At 38.8% G+C, this 20,054-nt stretch overlaps 1 long non-coding RNA gene across 1 annotated transcript; it reads right to left on the bottom strand.

Annotated features, from left to right (window-relative positions):
• Positions 1-4,278: 4,278 nt before the first annotated feature.
• Positions 4,279-19,832, bottom strand: LOC131721853 (uncharacterized). Its single transcript, XR_009319940.1, has 2 exons — positions 17,474-19,832; positions 4,279-4,556 (listed from the first exon to the last, which is right to left on the bottom strand). It is a non-coding gene; the product is annotated as an uncharacterized LOC131721853 (long non-coding RNA).
• Between the last annotated feature and the right edge of the window lie 222 nt (positions 19,833-20,054).

Below are 20,054 nucleotides of genomic sequence, written 5' to 3'. Positions count from 1 at the left end.
TAACGCTGAGCTGTCAGTGCAAGTTTTGGCATGTAAGAATTCACACAGCTTTAAAAAACAGTTATGTGCAGTTTGTTGGTGGAAAGCTAGTCCTGTCATGATTAATGTAAAACCTGGCAAGTTGTTCTGAAGGGGCATGTTCAAATCTGCACCAGCAGAGCCATAGAGTGAAACTTATAAGGATGAGAGATATAATTAAGTCCCCACACCCATACTACAGCAGCCAAACCAGGAGTGTCCCTCCCAATGGTGTGACTGCCTTCTCGTCAAAAGTCAGACCTAACTGTGAGAATTTAAATCCAAACAGTTTCAGTCCCAGCCTCAAGTAGAAATGATCGTAGTTATGACAATGTGGGTATGAGCCAAATTTCTAATAAGAGTAACAGCGATTCATTACTTATTTATCCCAAAATTCAATTTAAACCTTTAATGCCTGAGGTGTGTTCTCAGCCCATCAATGTGATTATTTTGCCAATGTGTCATAGGACCATGGTTAGAACACAAAAACATAAGAACATAAGAAATTCAAGTACAAGAAAGGGCCATTCTGCCCCCCTATGCTCGCTCACTTTGGTGTGTGGTCTGTTAGCATTCAGGAAAGGAAAAACAAAATAACCCTAACCAGGTTAGTAGGAGAAATGAAACTTCTGGGAATCCGTGACTAGACGGACTGCCCTTCCTCTAGGCGGCTAGCTAAAGGTCTTATTGTGGTCACAGAGGGTTATACAATATTGTTCATGACAGCATCCAGTCCATTCTTGAAGGATCCAATAGTCTCTGCTTCAACAACTCTGTCCGGCAGCCAGTTCCAATGGTTCACTTCCCTTTTCTGTGAAAAAGCTCCTTCTCCCCTCAGTTCTGAATATACCCTTCTTCAGCTTCCACCGTGGCTCTTGGTTCTGTTCTCTGTAACTTGTGAAAAATAATTCTTAGCAGTTACTTTGTTAAACCCCTTGACCATTTTAAATTCCTCTATTGTCCCCTCTAACTCTCCTTTCTAGGCTATATAGATTATGCTCTTTCAGTCTATCTTCATATAACATGCCTTTTAATCCTGGAATTAATTGTGCTGCTCTCCTCTGTACTCTTTCCAAGGCCTCTATGTCTTTCTAGAACTATACACAGTATTCTAGGTGTGGCCTCTAATTATAATTCTCTACTTTTCACCAGTTATGAATCCATGCTGCTACTTTACCATTTATTCCTACTGATTCAATCTTTAGATATAGTCTTTCATGCTGTACTTTGTCAAATGCTTAGACAATAGTAGTATCATTGCCGACTAGTAGTCACCTGAAAGAAATCTAGTAAATTAGATCTACTCTCCTAAAGCCATGTTGGTTGTCTCATTTTGGTCCTTATTATAGTTTCCATGATTTTACACATGATTGATGTTAAACTTATAGGTCTGTAGTTCCCAGGGTCAAATTTAGCTCAGGTTTTAAATATAGGAACAACATTGCCAATTCTAGTTTGCATAGAGGTTTTCCCACTCCACATGTTAAATAGAGACATACCAAGACTAGGACCAGGTCATATGGGGCATGAGAAGTCCATAGATATACAATGCACCCTGATGACTTGGGTGAACCAGGCACGAGCAATGCATGGAAAACATGTGCTTCATTATGCCAAGGCAATTTCAAATACTAGAATGGGCCCCTATCCAGAAACTATACAGCACAACCATAAAGGTGCCCCAGAGATCCAGAAAAATATATGAAGAGTTTAGGCTGGCTACTTTGTTCTGATAATGAGAGCCATACGTCTACAATAGGAGACCATCACAAGCCCATCTTCTCTAATTGTACTAAATATATGTTTGTAATCCTATACCCCACCCACTCGATATATCGCGAGTGTTGGGGTGCAATACAAATCTGCTATATATCAAGGGCCACGCTATAGCGAGAGAGCCATAGAAAGACAAATAGGCTAACAAATACTTTACAACCACTCCCTCGTTTTATCAGGGCCGTCAGAATTCAATATAAATCCTCTACGCAACCTGCTTTTTCTCATTTTTTGTATAAAAAGCAGCACACCGTTTTAATTTGTACAGCGGATTCTCATCAACTTCAGTTTCTAATTAATTTCATGAGTCTTCCTCTCCTTTCTCAAATGCACAAACCCGCTGCATTAAAATAATCCATTCCCAACAACAACATAGGAAGCTTGTTGCTAGGGAGCTGACGTCTTGTGACTTGCTAGTGCATTGCTGCCACACGTGAACACCTCGTTGGCTAAAATGAAAAGTGCTTCAGCAAATAGATACAGTATTTAATTTGATTTGTGTTATTGTGCAATACATGTGTATATGATAACAGTATCCTCCCGTATCTCTACCTGTCTGTCTGCTATTTCCTCCTGGATGCACTCGCATCACCTCAAACTCAACCTCTCTAAATCTGACCTCCTTTTCTTTCCCTCCTCCTCCCCCTCCTCTGATCTCTCCATCTCTGTTCCTCTGGAATCTACCACACTCTCTCCCTCTTCCTCAGCTAAGAACCTTGGAGTCACCCTGGACCCCTGCCTCTCTTATTCCCAGCACATCTCCACTCTGGCACGCACTTGCAGATTCTTCCTGAGCAACATACGAAGAATCCGACCCTTCCTCACCAACTACGCTACCCAGCTCCTGGTCCAGGCCCTGGTACTCTCCCGCCTAGACTACTGCAACTCCCTCCTGGCTGGCCTCCCTGCGTCCGCCACCCGTCCGCTCCAGCTCATCCAGAACTCTGCTGCCCGCCTAGTGTTCTCTCTGCCTCGCTTCGCCCACGCTACTCCACTACTCCGCTCGCTCCACTGGCTCCCGATCACCGCTCGCATCCAGTTCAAGACTCTTGTACTAGCCTACAGATGCCTTGACCAGTCTGCACCCAGCTACCTCCAGACCCTCATCTCTCCCTACACCCCCACTCGACCTCTCCGCTCCGCCTGCACTAGAAGACTAGCTCTACCACCGCTACGCTCCCCTGCCTCCAAAGCCCGCTCCTTCTCCACCCTTGCTCCGCAGTGGTGGAATGACCTTCCTACAGATGTCAGGACTGCCCAGTCCCTGACCACATTCCGGCGCCTCCTTAAGACTCACCTCTTCAAAGAGCACCTGTAGAACTCCTCTGTTTGTATCCTGGGACACTATCACCCTTCATGTAAATGTGCTTTATTTTGCTCTTATCAGCCCCTATTTTACTGCATTTAATCCTGTACTTCAGAATACTGTAATCTGCCAAGTTTTTAACCTGTAGTACTTTGTATTTAATCACATCCTGATGTAACTATCACTATTTAATCATATCCTGATGTAACTATCACTATTACCTGCTGTATTATTGAATTGTGGTTTGTCAAACTTGTACTTTACTTGTTTTATTGTATTTCTTGCTCTTATTGTATTACTTGTATTGTAACGCTTGAAATGTTTTTGCTTACGATTGTAAGTCGCCCTGGATAAGGGCGTCTGCTAAGAAATAAATAATAATAATAATAATAATGATAATAATGCTTTGTTTTTAATTGTTTTGTATATTGTTGTTTGTGATGTGCAGTATGAAATAAAACGAACAATAATTCTAAGTGCCTATGTATATTGCAGCTAATTCATATGCAGTTAGACAGTAAAAATGGGGAGCCAACTCCAGGACCACGATATATTCAAATCCACAGTATAGTGAGGGACGATATAATGAGGGGTAGGTGTATTAACCAGCTATGAACTGTAATTATACAAAACCTTATTTTTTTCTTACTTTTATTGTTTTATGAAGACTGAGGCTGCATGCCAAATTCTTTGTGAAAGTTAATAAGGTATTGATGTGGGATATAATTATCACTATCTTCATTGCTTGATACACCAGAACATTTATATTATTGTTTATGTATATTGCTATGTTATCCTTTTGTTCAGGTTTATACTTAAAGACATCAAAACAAGTGCATGTTATCCTGAGTTATATTATCCTGAAAAATGAGGTTCCATGTTGCACAGTATCAAAGACCTCTGAGCCATTTTTATGGAACCTAGTCAGAGCTAGAACCCTGATTACAATATTTTATTTAGGTTTGAAATACTGTAGACTAATTCAAACAGACCTAAACCAGTAAAAACAACCTTTTAGCTGTAGACAAATCTATGATAAGTGTGTAAAATATTTAATAGGATAGATTTTGGATGAAATGTCAGTATCAAAAACATAAAACAATGACTAGATGTGGCAAAGTGGTGAGTGAATACAGGTGCGTGCAGTGCAGAGTGGATACAAAACAGACAGACAATGATTTACAGGTGAAAGGGTGTTTATTGATTTAATTAACAATGTCCAGAGCCTTATGATACAGCGGTGTGTATCACTCAATATTGGTAAATCCTCGGGTTTGACCCGCAACCAAAAGTCCAGTTTTACACACAACACTAAACACAAAACACAAACATAGTTCCTAGTGATCGTGAATAAGTGCAAGTGGTGTATTACAGTTCTCCATGAAATGCAGGGGTGAAAGTGATGTCCGGGTTTATGCTGGCTTCTGCTACAGCTCTGGATCGTGTTATAAGTAGTCTAGTTTAAAACAAACAGACAGTTATAACAAACATTAAAAGACAAAACAAACTCACGGTTTATAGTACAGTAACACAGGTTCCTTGTAGGTTGTCTCTAACCATTTACCAAGGAACAGATCACGTTATCTATGTCCCCTATTTATATCCTCGCTCATGACCCCTAGGTTAACGAGCGCATTCACTCCTCCAATCCTCAGATGCCACACAGTTTACCGTCTGGGTACCGTAACTCCGCCCCTTTCCTAAATGACCGACTTCTACCTACCCTACAGAATAAATTGTCGTGCCATTTAGTTAAGGGTACCTCACAGGTCAAGAGGGAAGTCTAACACAAAGAATCATTCAATCTCTGTCACACTAGACAATGCACTTTTAGTATGGTACATATTACGATCAGTAAGACGAACAAATTACTAAGCTTGCTGTGCTTGCACTGATGTCTTCAGTATAACGTACTCACGAAAAAACAGTATTATATCATGCGGACAAAGAAAAATGACAGAAAAAAAGATTTGCATTTTATCGTGTAGTTTCAGATGTATGTTCTGGAAAGCTGAATACATTTACTCCAAGTGAAAATCAGTTTTTACCCTTTAGTGCTGTTTGAAAAGTGTGCTGCTGTCACTTCAGATTGCTGTTGTTTTGAATTCATTTTTTGTTGTGCTATTCTGTGAATGGCACCTCATGTACTAAGGTGCCATTACATGTGTTTACATAAAAAATGTAGGAATGTGGCATAGCTGTTTAACTTCATTCCTGAGCAGCAGGGGCTCTGTGGATTTCATTTTGTGTTATCTTGGATTTTCTCAGGGGTGTGTAACTTTCCCTCTCATTATGCGACTAGCATTAGTATGACTAGCATGCGTTAAATGTTTATGTCATAATCACAATAATGCCTGTTTTATTGGGAGTAACCGTCATTTTGGACTAGTTTGGCATAAAGGCCCAATACAATAAACAATGAGATACTTTTGTAATTTTTGTGTCTGATATTGATTAAATATGTATTCTCAACAGGCCATTAACATGTATTTTATATATATATTTATTATGCTGTTATATGATTTTAAATGTGGGAATGTGTATGACTGAGCTATAAAATAGGTTAGGCTTTAAATATATGTAATGCAGATGACTACACACTACTGAGGTAATACCAGCATTTGATGAAATCATCTACACACCTCAAGACACCTGATTTTAATCAGGTTTCAAACATTCAAACTCAATAGAAGGTGTGCTTTAATAGTAATTCCTATGGTTACAAGCGCTGAAGTCATAAACTGAATGTCAGAGTAGCAAAGCCTTTATTCTAGTAAATGTAAGACATGTAACTGGGTTTTGGAATCCTTTGTTTATTGTTAATCTCTCAGCCCCAATTTCCTAACAAGTGAAGACAGCTTACCTTTAAACTTTTACTTGCTATATATATGCCAAAATGAATGAAAGGTGTAATGGACATTATAAACCTGCTTGGAAAAATCCTACTTTCTGATTGGTTAGCTGCATTCTATCAGCCATATGTTATTATTATTATTTATTTCTTAGCAGACACACTTATCTAGGGCGACTTACAATTGTTACAAGATATCACATTATTTTTACCTACAATTACCCATTTATACAGTTTTTATTGGAGCAATCTAGGTAAAGTATCTTGCTCAAGGTACAGCAGCAGTGTCCCCACCTGAGATTGAACCCACGACCCTCCAGTCAAGAGTCCAGATCCCTAACCACTACTCCACAATGCTGTTAACTAATATTAGTTAATAGAATATAAATAGCGACATTAACTTATTAGTGGCTGCAAGTAAGCAATAAATAATAATAATAATGAAAAACACAAACATATTCATTATACAAGTATTAAGCAGAAATTCATTTTAGCAAAGGTGCAATAGCTATACATTTTGCACAATTTTTTTTTTCTCAATTTAAGGATAATTTAAAAATCCTATCCTGTCTCAAGGCGCAGTTGTAATTGGCCAGATTTTCTTGATATTATATATTCTGAAATGTATTTCTAAAACAAATGGATCAGTAGTACAGTTTGATCTATTTTAAACTCGGTCTTTAGTGCGTGTATTTTTGTATTACAACAGAAGCTGTATGAAATGGGGGGGACATTTGCTCGGTGAGTATTAAAAACATGTTTTGAAACGTAATTACAGAAATTAAAATACTTATAAAATTAATCCCACACAACCTTTCAACACAGATGCATCACCAAAAGCTTTGAATTTAAATTCATACTCCATTATTCTATAACGTTTAATATCTGTAAATTATCATTAATTAAAAAAAAAAAATGACAGACCCACAATCAAATTTTTATCTTTTTAAAGGAAAAATGTTTGATGAATGGTATGAAGATCAATTTCCCGAATCTAACAAAGTACCGGTACCAGTAGTTTACTTTAAAAGAAAAATGGCACAGTGGAATAACAGAAACAAAACTAAATCAACTCGAACTTGAATGAAACGAAAAATAGGTTAGTATAATAGGTTAATGTAATTGATATACAGAAATGTACTTAACATTTTAATACATAGCCTGCATGCTATATTTACAATTAAATGTATGTTAATATATAAAAATAAACATGTCACGCTCAAGCTCTCAATTAAACAATTAAACACAATTTCCATCACCACACACGTGCACTCATGTACAGAGCCTCTGCTCTGCACACATCCCCCCTACTATGTGACTATATATATATATATATATATATATATATATATATATATATATATATATATATATAGTGGCACAGTTCTGAGAATGCTCAGTATAGCTGTTGCAGTTGGATGTTTGATCTTGAAAAAGGAATTGGCCTCATGACAAAATATCCTTTTTTGCGAGGGTCTAACCGTGCGCAACCATTGCTGATAGTGTCATGTGAGCTGTTCAGTGTGTTGATATGTAAATAAATCCTGTTCGCCTGCGGGGCGTATCAACTTCAACCTCCGTCTCAATCTCCTGCCTGTCACTCAGCAGCGAATGCACGCATCCACACGGCAGATGGATACCCTGTCAAAAGCATTAATACCCTGTATCATTCTAAACAAGGGATTTAGGGGAGGTCCCTAATAAAAGCTGAATCTCAAAACAATAATTGTGTGAATAACATAATTATTACAGCTGTGTATAATGCTATTTAGAACAGGATTAATTTATCCGCCTATTAATGTACTTAATGTACAAAAAATGTGGACATTCATTTTAAGGAAATAAGTTAAAAAAAAATCTCAACAACATAAGGGAATTTTATGCCAGTGCAAGAAGTTCAACTGGGGACCAGTGTTCAGTCTCCAGTTTTATAACGCTGAGCTGGACTAAATACATATTTTAACAGTAGAAGTTAGAACATCTCTGTTGACAGTGAGTTTAGAACCAACAAGAACGTATTCCTGTCAGTCAGACAACTAACAAAAACCTCTTTTGAGATCTGAAAGGATGAAAACGGACTTGAATATGTGTGCCTCGCATCTAACGAGTACACAAATTCAGCTGAAGATACAGCTTCAGCATCCATGGCAGCTTTTCCCCTTACTTCCTTTGTGTCATTTGAACCTCTGCCCATCATCAGCATGTGTTCAGTCCTCTAGTTTCTAGTGAGATGCCACTTTCAATGCAGAAATTCACAATACATGGACATGTGCAATTTATTTTTAATAAGCGAACAATAAATTAAATTAAATTAAATTTGGTACTATATTACACTGCGGATGTATACACAATAAAAGTTTCTGGTTTTATTTTAATTTAAAATATGTTTTAATTATTTAAATTATTTTTCATCCTCCAAATAACAGTTAGCCATGTTATAAGCGGTATAACCATTTTGGGCCGTGCGGTTCCGATGATATATACCACTTCTGACAGAAGGCACGGGTGTTGTTGTCCATCAGATCAACAGTACGAAGGTCATTCTTGAAATCAGGACTTAAAGGATGTGTTGCAGTAAGAATACCTCTGTTAAGAAAGGGGAACAAGCCTAAATGGCTAAAAATATGCACAAGAACACAGAAATTGGACTATGGAACAATGGTCAAAGGTGCTTTGGACTATTGATGGATGGACGACGACACATGTGCCTTCTGCCAGTTCTGTTGTCAATTCAACGCTTGTCTTTTTTCTATTCCTTAAGGATATTATCTTCAAGTATTGCTCATCCTTGTTAGATAGCTTTTTGGGTCTTCCAGTCCTGGGTTTGTCAATTACAGTTTCTCTGTACTTGTTGATTGTGCTGCAGATACCACACCTTGAAAATCAAGTGATGCAAGCTATTTCACTCAATGTTTTTCCTTCTTTATGCAAGTCAAGGTTGTTATAATAGTCAAAAACACTAGTGAAGGCTTTGAGTAAATTGTCGATGCTCATAATGCATCAGAGTAGACAAATGCAACATGTCTAAGACTTTTGCACAGACAACACAGTTCACGATCCAAACAGGTTTTATTTTATAATCCTGGTCTGGTGACCACAAAGAATAATCCCAGGCAATACACAGCAATGTGTATTGCACTGTTCTAAACAACATGTTGCAGTCCCACAATAATAATACAAGTACTTAACAGACACAAATACACACACGATCACAAGTCCAGAGTGAGTGGTTTATGTGCAAGTGGCAAAATACAATTCAATGGTGTACAGTGGTGTAGTGTTATCCGGGTTGGTGCTGGCCTTACTAGCGACAGCTCCTGGTATGTGTTAGCTGTCTAATAATAACAAACAAGTACAATTAGACACGACAAAACAAACAAACACTAAACACTCATGGTAACTTTTTACTCGGTCCTTTCAGGTTTGTCTTAACCATAAACAAGGAACAGATCGCTTAGCCACGTCCCCTTTTGTACCATCAGTCACGCCCTCTTGTTAGCGAGTGCAACCATTTCTCCTCCAATCCGCGGTTGCCACATGACTTGGTGTATCGTGGCACCGCCCCCTTTCTAGATAGCCGACTTCCACCTTTCCCTGGAATGAATTGTCAGACCATCCAATCCGGGGCACTCTGTTCCCGTTGCGCAGCAACCTCACAGGTCGGGAGGTAGATTTATAACCAAGATTCATTCTCTCTCTATCACAAATTTTATAATATATACAGTATATATATATACAGGAAGCTCTATGACAGTGTGTTACCAATCAGCCATACAGTAGTAAAAAGAGGTATTGAGGAGTTATTCAACAGTACAGACAACAACACTTAAGCATTTATATAATTAACTGTATATTTTAAAAACAACAAGTTGTTTAAAGGATGTCATCAGTAATCATTTCTTCAGCTGACAAACAATCTCTTGCACATAATTGACAGAAACATTCACCACGTTTTGACATCTTTGGAGGGAAACATCATTAATAAACTGCTCAAGTAAATCTGATCGAACATGTGAGCTATTTTGGCTGATTTGATCCTAAGATGTTGAACACAAAGACTTTTAAGGCGTGTCCATGGGAAAGGCCTCCTCACATTCCATGCTTTTCAGCTTCTCTACATGCCTGGCACCCTTCCCCTTGTGTACTGCATGTTATGGCTTGTGTTTCATGACTGCATGAAGCTTTCTGTCTGGCACATCTGAAAAACAATCCCTTACAGTTTTCAAGCAGCATCTTCCTGGACATGTTTTTGTCTGAATGCATGTAAAGTGCCATACAGTACATGTATTTTTTCTAGCCATATTAATATTAACTACATGCCATGATATTGTGAATCTGTAAAAATGTATCTTTAAAACCTTGCCCTGGATACATGAATAAGATTATGTTGCATGGTGTTAATATGTGTGTATTAGGGAGGGGAAAGGTGTGTGTTTCTTAGAACTGAACAGTGGCCTTAGGCACAGAAGTAAGCAAATGTGGGAGAATCATAAGTATTATTTGAAGTATCTGTCCTCTGTCAATCGTTTTTTTTCACAATGAAGGCAACTTGGGAAACTCAGTTGAATAGATATAGGAACTTCATTACCAGAAATGGTTTTAGATACAGTGCTTATAATGCACAAGTGTTTAAACCATGTGATTACTATTCTATTTATTTGTAACTATGTTTTCAAATTAGCTGGTCACACCTTAATTAGTGTTTTCTTGTGAAGCTCCTAAATTATGGAATGCTTTGACTTCTTCTGTCAGGGAAGCTGGGACTCTATCTGGTTTTAAGTCAAGATTGAATACTTATTTTTTACAAAATTGCTTTTGTATCTTGACTTTCTTATTTTACAATCAAAACTGCATTTTTTTTAATTCTAATTGTATTACATTTTTATTTTAGACTCATAATTGTTCTTTTTCTACAAGCTGGCTTTTTTTTACAATTAAAACCGCATGTTGTATTTCTTTTTTGTTGTTGTTTTATCCAATTCAATAGCAGACTTTTTATTATTATTATTATTATTATTATTATTATTGTTATTATTATTATTTTATGGTTTAATTGTTCATTTTATTGAGTGTGGGAAGCGCTTTGGGATCCTTGTGATGAAAGGCACTATGGAAATATGAATTATTATTGTTCTTGCTGTTAGTGTTAAATGGGGTAAAAGTTCAATAAAGTAAACCCAAAATGTTTCTAATGAAATAAGCTCATTCAAATATATGTAATATTATTGTATCTGAAAATGACCAAATGCAATAAAAAAGCAGACAGAAGGTGCAATATGTTTAACACCAACAGGTTATGTAGCTCTGCCCATCGTCACATGTTGTGAATGGTCCCAAGACACAATTTACCAGAATTTCTCACCCTTTTTAGAACTAATACAATTCTTTAATCTGTTGTTCCCTAAATAATTTGTTAGGTTAATAGTACACTACCAGTACCATACACTACAGCAGGGGTCCCCAACCTGTCGATCTCAAAGCCTTACAGAGTAGATTGCGAAACATTTCCATATTTTAAAATATATGCTTTATTTATTTTACTGTTTACTTTCTCAAGTTAAAAACAATAGCAAATTACTAAAACCCGTTAAAAAATAATAATAATAAAGTGGCCAAAGGTGAAAGACATAAATTAATAGCATCATCCATTCAGACTGAGTCACAAGTTGTCCTGTAGTTCTACAAATAGTAGATTTTTGATTTGAGAATATAATCTATGTCCAAAGAATAAACCAGCATTTTTATTTTATTTCTACCGCTGCCAACGTTTCATTTCATTAAAAAAAAAAAAGCTGGTACAATGAGGTCTGTCTGCTGCAAAGAAGGGAAAAACCTACCATTTTCATATTGAGTGAGAGGAGTATTTTGTTTTACCATAGTGAAAGACATATGTGTTTGTTTAATTTGCAATGCGCACTTGGCTCTGGCAAAAAAAAGGCAATGTTGGAAGACATTTCAAAATGGTTCATAAAAACTATAACAAAGTCTTTCCAATTAAAACAGTGCTCCGGAAAATGAAGGTACAGTGCCTTGCGAAAGTATTCGGCCCCCTTGAACTTTGCGACCTTTTGCCACATTTCAGGCTTCAAACATAAAGATATGAAACTGTAATTTTTTGTGAAGAATCAACAACAAGTGGGACACAATCATCAAGTGGAACGAAATTTATTGGATATTTCAAACTTTTTTAACAAATAAAAAACTGAAAAATTGGGCGTGCAAAATTATTCAGCCCCCTTAAGTTAATACTTTGTAGCGCCACCTTTTGCTGCGATTACAGCTGTAAGTCGCTTGGGGTATGTCTCTATCAGTTTTGCACATCGAGAGACTGAAATTTTTGCCCATTCCTCCTTGCAAAACAGCTTGAGCTCAGTGAGGTTGGATGGAGAGCATTTGTGAACAGCAGTTTTCAGTTCTTTCCACAGATTCTCGATTGGATTCAGGTCTGGACTTTGATTTGGCCATTCTAACACCTGGATATGTTTATTTGTGAACCATTCCATTGTAGATTTTGCTTTATGTTTTGGATCATTGTCTTGTTGGAAGACAAATCTCCGTCCCAGTCTCAGGTCTTTTGCAGACTCCATCAGGTTTTCTTCCAGAATGGTCCTGTATTTGGCTCCATCCATCTTCCCATCAATTTTAACCATCTTCCCTGTCCCTGCTGAAGAAAAGCAGGCCCAAACCATGATGCTGCCACCACCATGTTTGACAGTGGGGATGGTGTGTTCAGGGTGATGAGCTGTGTTGCTTTTACGCCAAACATAACGTTTTGCAATGTTGCCAAAAAGTTCGATTTTGGTTTCATCTGACCAGAGCACCTTCTTCCACATGTTTGGTGTGTCTCCCAGGTGGCTTGTGGCAAACTGTAAACAACACTTTTTATGGATATCTTTAAGAAATGGCTTTCTTCTTGCCACTCTTCCATAAAGGCCAGATTTGTGCAGTATACGACTGATTGTTGTCCTATGGACAGAGTCTCCCACCTCAGCTGTAGATCTCTGCAGTTCATCCAGAGTGATCATGGGCCTCTTGGCTGCATCTCTGATCAGTCTTCTCCTTGTATGAGCTGAAAGTTTAGAGGGACGGCCAGGTCTTGGTAGATTTGCAGTGGTCTGATACTCCTTCCATTTCAATATTATCGCTTGCACAGTGCTCCTTGGGATGTTTAAAGCTTGGGAAATCTTTTTGTATCCAAATCCAGCTTTAAACTTCTCCACAACAGTATCTCGGACCTGCCTGGTGTGTTCCTTGTTCTTCATGATGCTCTCTGCGCTTTAAACAGACCTCTGAGACAATCACAGTGCAGGTGCATTTATACGGAGACTTGATTACACACAGGTGGATTCTATTTATCATCATTAGTCATTTAGGTCAACATTGGATCATTCAGAGATCCTCACTGAACTTCTGGAGAGAGTTTGCTGCACTGAAAGTAAAGGGGCTGAATAATTTTGCACACCCAATTTTTCAGTTTTTTATTTGTTAAAAAAGTTTGAAATATCCAATAAATTTCGTTCCACTTGATGATTGTGTCCCACTTGTTGTTGATTCTTCACAAAAAATTACAGTTTCATATCTTTATGTTTGAAGCCTGAAATGTGGCAAAAGGTCGCAAAGTTCAAGGGGGCCGAATACTTTCGCAAGGCACTGTAAGTGAACTTAAAGCACGCTTAAAAGCTCAACAGTCAATGTTCAAGCAAACCACCAAATCAAAGGCAGCAACAATTGTTTAATTTCTAGTTAGTAATTTGATAGCAAAACAAAATAAACCATTCCAAGATTTTTAATGAGGCTTTCCCCAGTTCCTGAGTTATCACTGCATCTGTGTGGAAAGGTTATGAACATGAACGACGTTATGGACTTTGTTGTTAAAGATGTAAATTCAATTAATTCAAGGCCACTTCAGAGAAGACTGTTCAAATCTTTACTTGATGAAATTGATGCACAGTATGGTGACCTACTACTGCACACAGAAGTGAGGTGGTTAAGTAGGGGGAAAGTACTGCAACGATTCAGAGATCTTCTACCACAAATAAAGATTTTCTTAGAATCTAGAAATGAACACTACCACCAGCTTGATGACAATCTATGGCTATTAGAGCTGGCTTTTCTGACTGACCTGATGGCAAAACTGAACGAAATAAACTCAGAACTTCAGGGAACACAGAAAGACATTACTGAAATGATAAGTTCAGATAAAACCTTCCAAGAGAAACTGAAACTGTGGATAACACAACTTCGAAAAAAGGACCTGAAAAATTTTCCAAACATCATCTTTTGAATAATACACCTCTCACTTGAAAAACATTATGGCAGCATTTGAAAGACGTTTCACTGATTTCAAACAGCTGGAGTCAGTCCCCACGTTCATATCCTTTCCATTCATGACAGTTGATGTCGGTGAAATTGCAGAAAAAATTGGGTCAGTGATGAATCTTGAAAATGAAATAATAACCATTCAAAATGAAGTCCAACTAAAAAGCAGAGCTTCAGATGCTAATTTTTGGACACTGGTCAGTACATTGAAATACATATCAGTTGTTATTTCTTAATGTTAAAGAATGAATGTGGTCAGTCCTTGCTCTGTACAGCTACGTGTTTACTGTAAACACTTCAAATAGCAACATTACATATTTATAGTTATTCCACTTTAAAAAACAAAAAGTAACTAAATGGTTCTTCATCACACTGTTTTCCACATAACTAGTGTCTGTCTTCAATCTGCAAAATTTCCTGAATCGGCTTCATCAAGCTTTACACAGAGATGGTATCCATTACAGTGATTAAAATGTATTCTGCAATATTAGAAACAGATGTAAGGGGGTATTTTTTTATACATTCACAGCTCCAGCCACATTCCCATGTGTTTTTACAGAGAGGAATTTAACCCCCTCCCTGCCACCCAATATTCCACACACACCTGTGCACTAGCAGGGCTTCCACCCTGGCTATAGTCCGCTACAAATGATTAATTTCAAATAAAAATAAATACCTTTTTATTTCATGAGTACGATCGGCAGTACATTCCTTTTGAATGCTGTTTTACGATGCCTGTGCAGCATTTCAGAGAAAACTGCCTACCTTAATTCATATGCACACGTAACATAAGTGAAAAACACTCGTTAAATAAACTAAAAGTATGTGTAACAAGAGGGGTGTTACAGATTTGGTAGCCTGACTATGCCAGCTCAATGAAGAGCACTACAATTTAAAGCGTTCAATTTGTATCTAAAGATCACCAACGAAGATTATTTTATTTGGTACGCTTGAACCAAGAGCAATGCAAAGCATCAATAATAGACAGGGAACTAATTTATAAGCAATCCAAATATTTATTTTTAAACAAAGGAACAACCAATTCACAACACTCTTTAAACTCCTCAACAATGTGTGATTTCAATCATCAGAAGGGGTCCGCACAGCCCCCTGGTTCAATACAGCACTAGTTGCCTACGTGAGCACCACCTGTCTCCCCAAGCTAAAACAAAAAGGCGCCTATTCAACTATGCCTGAAGATATTTCTTCCAAAGTGGAGTTGCTCTACCTGTTTACAGGTGGCGGGCTCTGGAACACACCTTACAATGTCTGGAAAGCTTCAAAAGATTAATCCCATTGCAATCTAAACACAAATACTCCCCAGTAACAGCTGTTCTATAAAATAGAAATAAAAAATAATTCAAATGTATTTAACAAATCAGTTAAAAGGATAGACAGCTGAGCAAGACACAGTTTTAAATCAAATAAAAATCAGTGAAAGTGCTTAAACAAAAACCACCCGTGTTACACCCTTCCCTGCTTAGGGTTGGTGTCCTCAATGACAAAATAAATAAAAAGGAAAAATATATGCGACAATTAAGCACTTAACTTTGGTCTCTATATCGTGGTGGCCGATTTACAAAATTTGTCAGAGTGGATCTTAAGACCTCTTGACCTGCTGGTACCATCCCTTAGTCTTCAAGGCCTCTGTTTGCAACTGCACCGGTGGGATAGAACAATCCTACCCCATGCAACCCAACACCAAGCTCTACAGATATTGAGGTTCTAACTGGATCTTCTGCATTTGGAAGTCTAGGGGGAAAAGGGCAGGGTCGTAACAGGTTATGATGCAACACTCGCTCTGGGCCATCTCCCTGCTCTGGTTTAAGGACATACACTGGCAATTGGCATTTAGCTGTGACACAATTACATACGGCAGTGGTTTTCAACCTTTTTTTAAAACTGTACCCCTTCTGTCTGGAGGTTTCACCTCAAGTATTGCTTTACAATTTCTACTATTGAATGGTACCACAGTTGCAATAAAAGGCAACATAATCTGACCTGACAAATTCCTTTGTTCCCCATTTCGATGTAACAGTGTGTATGTATGAGAGAGAAAGAGAGAGAGAGCAGAGAGAGATAGATGTCGTCAAAAGTTTGCATACCCCAATGTGTGGAAATATACATACATTGGGGATTTAACTTTGTTGTCAACACTTTGTGCTTAAGTATTTGTTTATTTTTTTCGAAATAAAACCTGATTTCTACCCGAATATTTATTCTTACTTGATTATATATAAAAAAAATCAACCCGATTTCACCCGATTCTTTCATTAAATAATTCTACCCAATTTTTAGAAAAGCATTCACCCGAATTTGAAAAAAAAACTTCACCTGAAAATCAGACACCCTATCTATATGCCTGTGATAGAGAGAGAATCAATACTAGCCAACAATCTCCCTCCCGACCTGTGAGGGCGCTGTGTAACAGGAACAGTGTGCCTCGTACTGGATGGTTTGGCAGTTAATTCCAGGGTCCATCGGAAGCTGGCCATCCAGGAAGGGGGCGGTCACAATACCAGAAGTCATTGCCCTAGTATGGTAAGTTATGTGTCAGTCATGGATTGGAGGAGACATGATTGAACTAGCTAGCGGAGGGGGTGTGACTAAGGGTATTTTAGGGGATGTGACAATGCAATCTGTTCCTTTGTTATAGTTATCGCAAGGACCGAGAAAGGAAACAGACCATTAATTACGTATCGTGAGTGTTAAGTGTTTTGTTTGTTTGTTGCTAACTGTCTGTGTTATTTATTGTTAGATGTCTAACACGAACCCGGGAGCTGTTGTTACAAGCCAGCATCAAACCCGAACTTCACTGCACCACTAATACACCATTGTTGACTTACACCACACCTGCACCAAGAGCACTCACTATCGGGAGAAGTGTCTGTATCTGTGTTGTATGTTCCCTGAAGGGGGCAACCAGGCTTTCAAATCTTGGAGACTGATGTTAGCCCCAGCATGGGTGAGAGAAAAAAAGCTCCTCCCTCCAGCTCCACAGACTCCTCCTGTGTTCCAAGGACCAACCCTGGGCATAGCAGCGCTTCACCTTTTGTATGCCAAGCCGCGGCCCTGTAGCCAGTGGAACACCAATCCCTGTATGACAGGTGTTCTTAACCTTTACATGACTCAAGTGGCAGGGATTTACATACTCGCACTTCCGCCACTCACCAAGATTGTGCCCCCCCATAATGGTGACTTACGTGATCTTGGTGAGGGAAGCCTTGGGTTGATTCCATACCTTCTGCTGTCGGGAGGCTGAATTACAAACCAAAACTCCTTTGACTCCTTTGACAAGCCAGTAGTAGTGTGAACAGTATTGTTGTATAAAAAGAGGGTATGAAGATGTTCGGGCCATCGCAGGCATTTTTCAGGTCCCAAGGTAGAAAGGAGGTTCAACAAAGTACGACTGAACCTTTCTGCAACTCCATTACCAGCTGGATGATATGTGGTTGTGTGGCTTTTGGTTGTTCAGTACAACTGACATAGTTCTTTATCTAAATTTGACTCAAAGTTTGGTCCTTGATTGGAGTGGATGCAACAAGGGCAACCAAAGGGTTGAATCACCTGTTGCCATAGTACCCATGCAGTAGTAGTTGCCGTTTGGTCACAAGTTGCAGTGGCCCATGCAGATTTCGTGAAGTGATCAACACTAACTAATACACAGGGGTAAGAATCTTCTGGCTGGCCCACTGCAAGAAAGCCCATAGCAACCAGTTCCAACAGTGCAACGGAGCACGCCCCTCGTTAGGTGGAAGTTTCCTTAATGCACAAATTGCGCATTCAGCACACCAAGCAGATGTTTGACTTTCATGCCAGGCCAATAGAATCTGGTTTGCATTAATGAAAGAGTCCTATCGACACCCCTGTGTCCGGCTTGTGTATGATACAACTCCCAAATAAAGCGACGATCCCTTGTGGGAACAATCAACTTGTGCGCTAACCTCTGTTCTTTAAGTTCTTGGTAAGTACTTAGCAGCACTCTTTCCTTGAAAACAAGCCATTCTTTCTGTCGCAGGATGTCCATAACTTATTTGGGTAACTCTGCTTGTTCTTTAGCGTTAGGGGAAGTAGTATTCTGTAAAAAGTACAAAGCTTTCTTTAGAGTAGGATCCTGTTCTTGTAAAATTTCCATTTAGGCATAGTTCTCCCAAGGCAGCCCACATAGTTTATCTCCACCCTAATCTCAGATGGGTGCTGTCCACGTTCTTCTGGCATGAGATCACAGCCGACCATCCCTATACACACAGCTTCAACTATCTTCAGATGGATCCTTTGAAAAGCAGACACTTCTATCCGGTCCCGGTCTTCAACTGGGCCCTATAGTGGATCCAAGGGGAGGCGAGACAGTGCATCAGCACTTTGATTAATACATCCTGGATGATATTTTATTTAAAAGTTGTAATTAGGCAATCGGGCAGCTCACTGCCTCTCTAGGCTGCCCAAGTTTGCAGTCTGCAAATGAACAATTGTCAGTGTGTACAGGAAAAAGTGATCCAGTCAGATATTCATGGGATTTCTCTGTAACCACCCATTTAAGATCAAGAAGTTCTAATTTAAAGGAACTGTAGTTACTGTCATTCCTCTCGGAAGGATGGCGGCCATGGCTAGCATAAGCAATGACACGTTCTTGCACCTGCACCAAGACTACTCCCAAACCCTGGTTGCTGGCATCTGTGTACAAAACAAAGGGCAAGTTAAAATCAGTGTATGCCAATATGGGAGCGCTTGTCAAAATCTCTTTCAGTTTACTAAAAGCCGAGGCACATTCCTCATTCCACTCTCTCAGCTTTATGGCAGGGTGAGTATGGTAAGTTGATGAAATCCCAGTTAACAACTGGTGAAGAGGGTTCGCTATCTTGGCAAAGTTTTTAACAAAGCGGTGACAATAGCTGGCTAAGCCCAAAAAGGGCTGCAACTACTTCACCGTTGTGGAAGCTGGCCACTCCTGAATAAACTTAACAATCTGAGTCTGGCGAGACTCCTGCTTCGGACACTCGATGTCCCAAATACTGGACTTCTTTTCAAAGTAAATAGCATTTCTCAAGCTTCAACAACCTATGCTGCTGCAGTTTCCTGAAAAATAAAACAAAGTCAAAATGTTTTAAGTGGGTTATAAAATCAGCTGAATAAACAATCACATCATCCAGATCAGCGGTTCTCAAACTTCGTGGCACTGCAACCCCCTTCTACCAATAAAACTTACTTCGCGACCCCACTGACCTGTATTACTGCAGAATAGTTAGTATTGATAAGTAAAACATGCATTACAAGGCAATATCAACAAAACTAAAATTTAGTGATTGCTTACCTAATGGGAGGGGTGAGCTAAAGCCTAATATTTTCTTAAGTATCTACTGAGACATGAGAGTAAACATGACCAGACACAACTAACAATTTCAAATCACAGTAATCAGGTTTTATTATCAACATACAGGTAAAATTATACAGAGAAATTCACTACTTCTAGAGTTTATGTATTAGCCCTGATACAGAGTAACAGATAAAGTAAAATACTTAGCTATTAGCTCTGGACAGTTGGAGCGTGTCAGCCTCGCTCCTGTTTTTCCAACTGTGAGTGAGTTTAACATTGTAACAATACATAAACCCACAAACCCTATCCCAGCCTACAATAGATACATTCTACAACCCCCACCCCAGTGCACAATAGATATGTCCTACAACCCCCACACTGCTGCACATTCCTCAGATGAGCTTATAAGATAAGAGACAGAGAGATGGGGAAGGGAAATAGAGAGACAGAGAGAGGAGAGAAAAAGATAG

Source organism: Acipenser ruthenus, chromosome 3 (assembly GCF_902713425.1).
Source record: "Acipenser ruthenus chromosome 3, fAciRut3.2 maternal haplotype, whole genome shotgun sequence".
NCBI classification, from domain to species: domain Eukaryota; kingdom Metazoa; phylum Chordata; class Actinopteri; order Acipenseriformes; family Acipenseridae; genus Acipenser; species Acipenser ruthenus.
Note: the sequence above shows the minus strand (reverse complement) of the source record. Positions and strands in the feature narration are given on the sequence as shown.